The 11,764-nt window shown below is 40.9% G+C and overlaps 1 protein-coding gene across 2 annotated transcripts in view; it reads left to right on the top strand.

Annotated features, from left to right (window-relative positions):
• Positions 1–5,944: 5,944 nt before the first annotated feature.
• Vcan (versican) overlaps positions 5,945–11,764 on the top strand; it is a 104,959-nt gene continuing 99,139 nt past the window's right edge. For both annotated transcript variants that reach the window (XM_076857057.2, XM_076857056.2), the window contains exon 1: positions 5,945–6,155. The gene's annotated coding sequence lies outside the window, so the exon portion shown is untranslated. The remainder of the gene's footprint in view (positions 6,156–11,764) is intronic.

Genomic DNA, 11,764 nt, shown 5'->3' with positions numbered 1-11,764 from the left:
ATCTTATTCATCATTGAACACAAGACACATTTTCTTTAGCTTACTAATGAAAGAGAAAACCAGGAATACCTTAAAATGTATTTAAAACAGAATTCAAGGAGAAGAGAATGAGGAATACTAAAGTGAATTGTAAAGAGATTCAAAACTGATTTCCTGGGTCAATCCATTCACTTTTTTGTCTTTTCCAAAAACACTTTTATTGTGTATTATAATCATGCATTTTATAGTGGGATTAATTGGAGCAGATTTGTATATGCATATAACATAAATTGTGGGCCTGGCTTTATCAATTTCATTCCTCAGCATTGAATTAGTATTTTGATAAAAAATTCCTTTTCTTTCTTTGTCTTCTGTGACTATGTCACTTTTAAAAATCGGCTCTTTTTAGTTATATATGATGTTAGAGTCCATTTTGATGTAATTATCCAAGCATGGAATATATCTTATTCTAATTAGGACCTTAGTCTTGTGGATGTAAACAACAGTGAAATTCACTGTGATGTATTCATATATGTGTACATAGGATAGTTATGTCAGATTCATTCCACTGTGTTTCCTTTTCATTGAACTGTTTTTATTATGAGAAAATAAGAAATATGATTTCTTCATATGCAATAAAGTTAGTTCCTGGGATCCCATGTTGGTAGAGTACATGCATGGAAGAGATTCTCCAGTAAAGGAGGTAGGTGTGTTGAACTATGATTGTCCCTTGATCCATTTGTGTCACTGGTATGTTTTAAAACCAGGTAATGGAAATAAAATTATATATATATATATATATATATATATATATATATATATATATATATATAAAATCTTGGTTTAAATTTTATTAAATGACTATTCAAATTAGTGTGTGTGTGTGTGTGTGTGTGTGTATTTCCCTCTAAATTTATTAGTCATTATGTAGAAAAATGAAAACCTTGACTTCTCTAGTGAATTAATTCTTTTTTGTACAGCGAATATAAACTCCTTGAGGATGACATTAATTTTTTTGAATAAGGTCTAAATGCCTAATGTCTAAAATAATGCACATAAAATGTTGTGCTCAACAATTTTTTTAATTGAACCAATAGAAGAAAAATGGAAAACAGTCTATTTGTGCTAACTATTTTTGGAATCTTCTATTTTCTTGAACCATTGCAACAAATATTTGATTTCCATAGTTTTATAGGGTTAAAATCTTATCACTCATGCTTTGGGACAAGAGCCTAAAGTCTTTGGCATTCAAGTAGTCCTGCAATTCCCTCTCTGCCACCCTCCCCAGGTCCTGCAATTCTTTTAACTGATAGAATAAAAATAGAATGCCTGCTTGTTTCTTCTGTACCCTGTTCTGATATCCACACTGGAGTTTCCCAAACATTCTTCCCACTGTGTGGAAGTTTCTTTGTTTCCTGTCTTACCTCCCACCTTCCCTTACCACAGAGACCCTAAAGATGACTCCGTGTCTTTAGTACTAACAGAGCAGAAGCTTTCATTAAGTCCTTGTCTGGGTCTCATTGTAGTCTAATTAAATAAATTGAGACTGGTATATGGCAACTGCAAAAGTTTTGCCTCTTCAGAAACCCTCTGCATTATTCTGTGCCTTGCCTCAGAGATAATAAGATCTCTACCACTTCCTTGTGTTCAGAAACCTGACTCTTCTTGATTCAGGCAGACGAATGCTTTATAAAAATGTCCTATATTTTTCAGGCTCTGGGGAAGGAAGGAAAAGAGTCGAAGAAAGTGACAAAGGAAGGGAGTAAGAGTGATACTATCTTTGGTTCGATTCAGTTAGACTACTTTCTTCATTACTTGACCTTTTTCTTTATTAAAAAATGATAGCGTTTTTGATGCTCTGCTCCAGGCAGCCTCCCTGGGCGAGTGCAGATGTGCTGAGCCATTTAGCTGACCAACTCCGAGAGCCTCTCTTTTCCCTAATGAAGTCATCTCCTTTCTGCAGCAGGGCCTCTCCCATCACTCCATGTTGGAACTTGGCTTTGGCTTGCATAGTTCCCTCATGATGTAGATGGTCTTCCAGCTAAGTTCTGGAGAAAACTACCCAACCATGTACAGGACTTTACAGGAAAGAAGAAAACTATTTTATTAAAAAAAGAATACTTTACTGTAATAGTTTGATTTAGAGGTTGGGGTGATACAGACTCAGTATCTGATTTCCAGGAAAAATCTAATTGTTCATGGCTCTCTAAGGATATTTTTTTCTGAATTTAGTTTATCTGAGTCATTTATATACTTCAGGTTAAAGTACAATGAGATTGTCATGATTACTTTGTCTTTTACAGGATTTCTTTTTATTTTTAAAAAGTGGCAACAAAGACCTTTACTCTGCATTTCCTAGAAAACCAAAAAGGATTTAAAGTGTTGGTTAGAATATCTGCCCCTAATCTGTAAAGTTTTTAAAAAAACGTTTATGACACAATCTTAGCGAATTCCTTTTCCCCTTTTCTAGGGTTTTTGAAAGTCAGTAAAGGTATATTTAAAATCTATAGCATTCTTTCACCATCCAGAGAGCATAATTCGCTTCCTTGTGCCCATGTTCAGTTAGATTAGGGAACTGAACATGAACTATTAGTTTTCTAAATTAGAGTAGAACTGGAATCTTGTCATTCCTAGTGCAGCAACAGATAATACCACTTATAAGAATGCTTCACCTGATCAATAAAAAAGGAGAATATGCTGAGCACAGTGGCACATGCATGTAATCCCAGCAGCTCGGGAGGCTGAGGCAGGAGGGTTGCAAGTTGAAAGTCGGCCTCAGCAATGGTGAAGCACTAAGCAACTCAGTGAGACCCTGCCTCTAAATAAAAATAGGACTGGGGATGTGGCTCAGTGTTTGAGTGCCCCTGAGTTCAATCCCTGGTACCCAACCCCCGAGAGAGAGAGAGAGAGAGAGAGAGAGAGAGAGAGAGAGAGAGAGAGAGATAGAGATAGATAGATAGATGTGATCCTAAAGAGCCTTGGAGGGAGATTTATTGATTTATTGGCTGGCTGCCCCAAGCTCAGCCAAGTTTCTAAAGACTAGATCAAGGCAAGAAAGCAAGGCACCCTGCTTTTGGCTTATGGTCTCTCCTAGGTACCAAATGTCTGAATGTGGGCCTGGCTTTATCACTATCTGGAATCTTGGTGCTTACATAAACAACATCCCCAATACAAGGATTTGATTTCAAGGAGGACTCAGAAAGAGATTTTAATTACCATTTGATTTAGGCTTGAGTGTAATAGACAGGTAAGTATAAGTTATAGTTATAAAAGCTACAAAAATATTTTCCCATTCAAAGACTTCTGATAGTTTTGTCAGACATTGGAGAATAAGAAATAACTGCTTTCCTATTCTATTTGAAGAAAAAAGAAAGAAAGCCCTCAAGAAGAATTACATATATAGCTATAGACTCTATCCTGAATATACCTGGTATCTATTTTTTTCTTTCTCTGTTATAGATAGCTGAAGGGGGAAATCTGCTCTAGAGAAAAGAAACATATATTCAAGGTGTATCATTTCAGTTATCTGACAACCTGAACTAGTGCTTAATTTTCCAAATAATAATGTTACAAGTCAAAGAAGAGATAAGGCATGCAATAGAAAGTTTTTCAGTACTGTCTATATTCTGAATAGTTGAGGCTGCCTAAGAAAGTGCCTTTGCCCTGTGGAACTACTTGGTCAAGGGTACTAATGTCTATGAATGGTATAAGAAATTGTAAACATACAAGAGCTTGAGAAACACATTTGACAAGATAAAAGAAAACTTCATAATGTAAGGAATATCTGACCCACAGCTTTTTATACAGTTCTAACACATGCAAATGATTTTATTTATGGTGAATGTTAACTATCTGCATTTCCATGGATATTAATATACCAATAGAAGCTTGTTTCTGTTCTAGTTCTCCTTTGTATAAATATTTTGTTACTTAATTATATTATGAAAGGAGCATAGGGTAATGAAGAGATGATAAGATTTTTGACTGGCAGATCTATCACAAAGTGGTCTTGGACAACTCACTTAAACTCTTCGACTCAAATTAAGTTTACTCAAATGTAAAAACATAAATACTGATACACATCTTGAAGACATTCAGAAAAACATCCACCCTAAATGCCTAGAGTACAAATTTCAATGAAAATTCATTTTGTTTCATTTTTCTTCTTTTTGAATGAAGTAATCTTGAGTGAAAGTTGTACTCTGATAAAAACTCTGCTTTTAATTGTGTGACTTTGGAAGAGTCACTTTCTGTACTTTGATTATACATTAAATGGAAAGGCTGAAGTCTGATTCTTTTCTAAACACTTGATGTAATAAAATTTCAGTGTTAACAATGGTAGTATAACTAATGGTAGGATAAACAGTTCATTACAAAAACAAGCAAACTTATTTTCAAATTGTATGATTGATAGTTACATGGCTTACTGTAGTGAACAGATAAAAAAAAAAAAAGAAATGAAAAGTGCACATTTTGAGAATTGAAATGGTCCTGATGAAACTTTCACCTATTTATCATTTAAAATCTTTGATTAAGAAATTCAGAGTGAAGCTGACTTTCTCCTTCAATCACTACTATTCTGAGGTCCGGTGTTTGATACACTTTTCTAAGTAGAACCTTCCATGAGAATTATGAGGATACTTCCCTATTAGTGTAGAGAGGAAAGTTTGCTATCCTTTCCAGTATACCTAGTTTTATACTGACATGCACCTAGGACTTATTTTGTTCTCATTGTATTAAATCATACTTGACTTCAAAGAAAAAGAAAATCCCAATTCCTTCTTTCTGAGGGCAGAAATCCTTTGTGTCAACCGACTGACCCTTTGCTCTGAAAGGTCCAATTGGAAATCTTTTGTGACACAATGCAGGGGATTCTTTCTGCATAGGGGGTGTTGTTTACATAGGGGGTGGGCCTAACAAAAAAAATCTCATGAACCCATGAAAGATTATGGTCCTAGTTCCTGAAAACATGGAAGATGATTGTTACCTCCAAGGAGTCTCTGTTTCTCAGAAAAAATAAATAAATATTTTACTATAAGGGACACTTTGAAAGACAGAGGGAAGGGAAGAACGAAGAATGCAGAGTCTAGATTTCCGTGGAGAGATGAGGATTTGTGGTAAAGGAAGAGGATTCTCTTTGAATCCAACGAGGGATTTGCCTGGGGGTATTTCCTGTCCAGCCTTTTATTACCAGGGTCTTTGTGTATTGCGGTGCCGCCAGGCTCCCCATTGGGCAGTTCCCCGGGGAGGGTAGTGGGGAATTCTTACACTTTCTCTCTAGGACTCAGAAGGATCTCATTTTCTCAGTGTCTCTTTCAGGTTGGCAGGACTCTTGAGCCTGACACTTCTTATTTGCGACAGGCAAGCTCAGTGGGCGCATAAACGCACTGTAGCCAAGTTCTTTGCTGATTTTACAGAGTTCCCTTTGCTCCTGGGAAGGATTGACCATATTCAATTGTTTTGTGTTTGCCTACCCTACAAAAGCCTGGGGGCTCCTTTCCCCTAATTCAGGACTGGCAGCATGGGGGGCGGGGAAGTGGGGGTGGGGAAGGGGTGGGAAGGCAGTGGTTTCTGCGAGCACGATGTTACTGAGTGAGTCGCTGAATGGGGAGCGCTGCTGTCCCCTAGCCGATTGGTACTTCTCCTCAGGAAGAAACGCTGAGAAGTGGGAGTGCCTGGGGAGGGAGGCAGGCGGTCCCTACCACAGGCGCGGAGCACTGCCTTTCCGCCCCTCCGCCTGCTTTCCTAGCCTGGGCTCTTAGGAGTGGTTGAAGCTGCGGAGCGCTTCTGGAGCCTGTGAATGAACCCTCCTCCTCTCCCTCCTCCTTCTCCTTGCTGAGTCTCCTCCTCGGCGCTGACGGTACAGTGATATAATGATGATGGGTGTCACAACCCGCATTTGAACTTGCAGGCGAGCTGCCCCGAGCCTTTCTGGGGAAGAACTCCAGGAGCGCGGGCGCAACAGCCGCGAACATTAGGTGCTGTGGACAGGCACTGGGACCGGGATTTGCGGCCAGCCCCGCATCCTCCCTCATCCTTCAGCAACGTCCCGCACCCTCCACACCCTTCCCCAGGCCACCACGCTTCCTATGTGACTCTCACGGGCAACGCCGAGTCCATTTGCACAGCGCTGCGGTGAATTTTTTACCCAAACTGCAAAAAAACCGCCTTTCAAGGTAATCACGTTTCTTTTGTTCCCCCTTTAAAAGAAACTTATAGGAGGGAGAGAGAAAAAAAAAAAAAAAGCCTTCAGCTCAGAAAAAGGAGGTACATTGCAATTGGTAGAAGGATTTAATTAAGGCAAAGAAAAGTAGCTGTAACGTAAAGTTAAGGAAATATTTGCACTTAAAAATTCAGGTAACTTTCAAAGGGATTTTTGGAGACAGAAATACAGAGGGACCTTGGTGCCGAAAAGATCCAGACAAAAGAAACCCCGGGTGGGGTGGAGGTAGTAGGACTAACGGAACTGGGGGAAGGGATTTGTAGAGAAATCCTGGAAAAGTCGTGGTATCTCGAGCTGGAAGGAGGGGAGGGACCCCTGGCACCTTGATTTTGTCTTTGTTGTTAACCAGCTTGAGGCAAAAGTTTGAATGGGGGCTCCCGAGACTTGCCCACGTACAAGTCCCTGAAGCCACCTTGGTGCAGACCACCTGGTTTCCTGGTCCCTGGTGTGTGGTCAGTGCCTGCCGTTCCTGGAAAGCCACTTCTGGGCAGCTCCTGACAGTGCAACCTTATGCCTTATCAGCCCGGGACCTGCGCGGACGTGACCCCCTCAGCCGCAGGCAGTATGGGAGGAGGGCTGACCCGGGAGGTCCGGGGTCCAGGGTTGAGTCTCTTTGACGACTTGGGGGATGTCACAGTTCTCTCCAGAAGACCCTGTGTTCTTTTGTCCTGCGTGCGGTGCTCCGGGACCAGCAGGGAAGGAGAAGGAGATGGGGGTGGGGTTCTTGGAGCACCGCGGGGATCTCGGAGGCTCCTGGGCGGGAAAGCTTGCTCTGAATCCGCAGGTATAGGCAAGGATTTTTTCTCACCCTTAGGAGAGAAATGGGAGTTGTCGCTCCCGTCTCTATAAGCAAACCAGCGCCCAGGGCTCTCTCTAGACAAAGGTGGCGCGGGGTCCCAAATCAGGGGCCTCTGGTTCCAGCCTTCTTTCCTGGATTACAGCTGTTCTCGGTTCCCTTCCATATCCCCACCCCCTCCCAGTAAAGTTGAGCAACTTTACTGGCGGGTGGAATGGCTGCGGAGAGAGTGTGTCGGAAGTCCCAGGGGACGCCCTCGGCTGCAGGGTCCCATAACCCTGCGGAGTCGTGGGTGCTGCAGAGAGACTTCCTTGAGGCGAGCAGACCAGGGGCAATCTGTTGTCCCGGCTCGCTGGGTCATCGGGTGTGGAGCGGTCAGAGTGTTAGGCTAGGGGGAGCGGGGTAGGAAAATAGTGTCATAGTCTAAACTATTTGCTCTCAGGTCCAGCTGCGTCTCGGCAAGTCCTGCGGGTCCCTGGGAAATTCTGAGGGAGGGGGAAGACTACCGCGCGCCTGAAAAGCTGTACCACTGGGCGCACACCCACAGCAGAAAGACCATCTCGTTGCGCGTTCCCTTCTCATCTTTGTGTCTCCCTTTCTGTCTCCATCTTCTTTAACTGCCTTCCCCTCTCCCAGCCAGTGCTCGATCTCACTCCTGCGTCCCCTCCCCCACGGCTGACAAATGAATGGCTAGTGTGAAATCTCAGCCTTCTCTGTCCGAGGAGGCAGGCAGGGAGGGCGGAGCGAGGAAGGCGGTGCGCTCCCTCGGATCTGCCCCCAGCTCAGTGTTTCGGACTTGTAAAACCCAGATGTCTAGGAATGGGGAGTTTTGGGCGGATGTGGGCGCCCCCTGATGGAGAAGTCTAGCACAAGTGGAGAAGGGGCGCTCCCCAAAGCTAGAGAACCAGGCCGACTTCACAAGCTTATGTTCAAGGCACTCGCTTTCCCTTTCGTAATTTTCCACTTCAGAATCCGCATCGTAAATCTAGGGGTTTCGAAGAGCTGAAAGAAGAGGCTTTTGTCTTTCGAGGTGCACAGGAGCCTTTTCCAGAGTTTGCTGGGCTGCACACGCAGCGCTCTGAGTCCAGTCTGCCGCTTAGACTAACACAACGCCAAGGACAGATCTAGGTTTAGGGGTTCTTGACGCACAATCTTGGGTATCTTCAAGAAAGATAATACAGAATACCTACTTTTACAAATTTTAGCGAGGCCCATGACCACTTGAAACCAATGCTAAGGCCCCGCCCCAGGATATTGCAAAAGGAGGACCCATAATCTAAATCTTAAATTCTTCAACTTCAGGACGCAGTTACACATTGAAATTGAGAAGTCGGGAGCCTGGAGGAAAAAGAAAGGAAAGGAAGGGGAGGGGAAGGAAATGGGACAATGAAGGGAAGGAGGAAAAGAAAGGAATGGACATGGGGTAGCTGAACGCAAACGCCCAGGAACGAAAGAACTCCTTTTAAGATTTTTGACCAAATTTCGGTTTTTCACGCTCACAAACGATAACAAATGCATCTGGAGAGGCGTGCTGAGATGGAAGGGTGAGAAGGAACTTAATGAACCAAGGTGGTCCAGCTCCACCTACAGGAGATGGGGCTGGGCTGTGGGCAGCCTTCACTTACTCAGCCCGCGAGGGGGCGGAACCGCGCCAGACACTCCCCTCAGCACCGGGTTTCGCCAGCCGCCACGTGGGCTGGAGCTTCAGCTCTGGGCCAGAGACGGGTGTGACTTCCTGGGCTCGGAGACAGCTGCACAGCCGCACCGGCAGTCAATTCAGCCTGATTACCCTGGTTACAGCGGCCAATGGGGGCGGGGCGAAGCTGGACCCGGGCAGGACTGAGGAAGGCGGGGCCCTGGTCTAGCGGAGTGCAGGGAGGCCGCGCACCCAGCCCTCTGGGCCGGCTGAGCATCTGCAGCTGGAGCAAACCCAACTTCTATTCAAATGGCGCTAAACTTTTATTAAAAGACTATTTAAGTTTTTTTTCCCCCTCCTTTTCGTCTTACTTCTTAGGAGTGTTAGGAGAGATACAGAGTGGCTTTTTTTTTTTTTTTTTTTTTTTTTTTTGGCATTGAGACTAGGAAGAGATGAAGATGTACTCCAAGCCAACTCTTTTTATTTTTATTTTGGCACAAAAATGAGACGAGAGGAGCTTATCATGTACTCTATTATATTAGTTTTTAAATACATTCGAGTCTGTCTAAAGAACACTTTTAGTCAATTACAAGATTAATCATGTTCCAGACTGTCAAAGGACAAACAGAATTGCATGGGGGCAAGCATTAAAGGGTTGTGGGTGTAACTGAGGTCCTTGTGCATCAATCAGGAGCCTTAGAGTGGGTCAGGACCACGTATGGGTTCAGAACAAATGACTGAAGGAGAGACCTAGGAGAAAGTGGCTTAGACTAGATGCTGCTAAAGTTGCATTTTAAATTTGCCTAGTTCTTCTATTTCAGAAAAACTGTTTTAATGGTCTCTCCTATCACCTTAAATTCTGTAGCGAATTGATCCACTTTCCTTTTGTTTCCTTCTAAAAACTGTAACCTAAGTTGTTTTAGGTGCTGCTTGGCAATTGTGCAAAGCCTGTTGTGAAAATAATCATATAAAGTCCTAAAACAAGATACTGTGAGATTAATATAATAGGAAAGCAGGAAGGCACCATGGAAGCCACAATTAGTTTTCTGAGGTAGAATCCATTTCCAGTTTGGGGAATAAGTAACTTTGAAACCTGAGAACAGAGTGTATCAAAGAGGTCTTAAAGAGTCCAGCTTCTAGTTCTAATCTTTAAGAAAGGAATATTTTATAATTGTATATACCTGTTCCCAGTGTTCCAATAGAATCCAAAGGATTGAGCCATTACTTCCTCCAACAGGAAGTCTCCAGTCCTTAATCTTGTGGGTGGTGGAAAGAGGGATAAGATATAAGACAATGACTTAGGATTTATGTAAGAGTTCAAAGTTTCATTTTTCTTGATAGATTAAAAAAAATTAAATTCTTCCTAGATTAAACTAATTGCTTTTAAAAGTGAAGTTTGAAAAGAAACTTGTTAGGTTTATGTGTCTACTGATGAAGATTTCCTGTTTGTCTGTCTTTCTTTCTCCTGTTTGCAAATTGAAGGGTGATATCTCTGATATTCCAAGATATCTGTATGTACATACTAGTGAATTTTGTTTGGAAAGGATCTAAATAGCTAACTCAAAGCTGAATATAATTAATGTTAAAGATACAACCATTGTTCTTTCTTTTCTTACATTATTATGGTTAAGTACTCTGTAGTTAATGATTGATCACTAACTGAACATCAGAACCTTTGAGAGCACAAAGATCAACTTAGTCTGTCTCCCACAGTCTTATAACTAAGCTGTACTTTCCTGGTGGAGTTTAAACATTTTTGTTGACTTTATTCATGGATAAACATCAATAGAAAGTGTATTTTAATGGGACATTTCTCTGTGAAGGAGTAGAAACTCTCAAGACACATGGTTCTTTTGAGGAAACAATGAATGGCTATAGTAGGTTATTTTTTCACCACCCACCTAAAGAAATCTGTTAGGACAGACAAATACTCATTGTTGGGGGTTATTTGCTCAGGTTTGAGAAAATATGCTAATTGTTGCATAGGTTTGTGCTTTACCAGAAAACACAAAGCCTGTACTCTCTCTGATTTGGAATCAGAACAAGGGAGAGTAAAGGCAAATGTCTTGGCCAAGCTCCATTTGGATTAGTGAATTTTGGCCAGTTTCCTCTTGTAACCCAGACTTAGTAAATTGTATACATTAAAATATACATGTATATAGGTATAAAATGTACAAACATATGTGTATATGCAGTATTTTCAGACCCTGCTAAGTTCTTATCACTGAATGTGCCTCTGGTTGTCTTTCAATGGTCAGAACAAAGGATCTTTGTTTAATACATTTGCCTGTTATGTTTCCTAATATAAAAGATACAAATGTAGATCTACATTTAAATTTACTTCTATACTTATTATATATAGTAGACATCCTACTTCATTTTTCTAAGATTTTTAAGATACTTTTATGTCTATAAAATGAAATTACATATTTTATAATAAACACATATAACATTTAATAAATTATATATTTTTCACTATTAGATTACTGATTTGATATTACCTGAGGTACAACAGGGTAAACATTAGCCTTGAAATCATAAAGTTTGAGTTTGACCCTCCAGTTAGGAAAAGCAAGTAAAGACAGAACTTCTGGATCTGTAATGTCGCAATTGATTAAATGAATATGCAGTCATAAAGATCAAAAAAGTAAATACCTATGAAGGGGCTTTGAAAAGTAAAAGACTATACAAATCTGGGATGATAATATATTGTGCCCATGGAATTCATATTGATCTAATCCTGTAACCTTAATAATAACAGCATATCCAAATCAGGTGTTTTTTTATTAAACAAAATGATACAGAGAGGGACATACTGTCTAAAAATTTTTCAGTTTTATTAATCAGAAATAAAAGTTCAGAAATAGACTCAAATGGCACAGACATTCAGTGAAAAAGAAGAATTATTCAATAAATGATTTGGGGACAAGTGGTCAACTTAAAATAAATCAATTTCTATTACTCACTCTAAACTATTTTAAAGATAAATATGAAATGTAAGGAATGATTTTTTTTAAAAAAAGAAATTACTAGAAAACTGATTAGAGGAGGACATGGGATTTTAAAAAAATAAACCAGGAGGAGAAAGACCTGTCCTAAGCAAAACATAAACCCAGAAGCCAAACCAGAA

The sequence above is a fragment of the Callospermophilus lateralis genome, chromosome 5 (assembly GCF_048772815.1).
Source record: "Callospermophilus lateralis isolate mCalLat2 chromosome 5, mCalLat2.hap1, whole genome shotgun sequence".
NCBI lineage: Eukaryota > Metazoa > Chordata > Mammalia > Rodentia > Sciuridae > Callospermophilus > Callospermophilus lateralis.
This window is presented reverse-complemented; position numbering and strand designations above follow the sequence as displayed.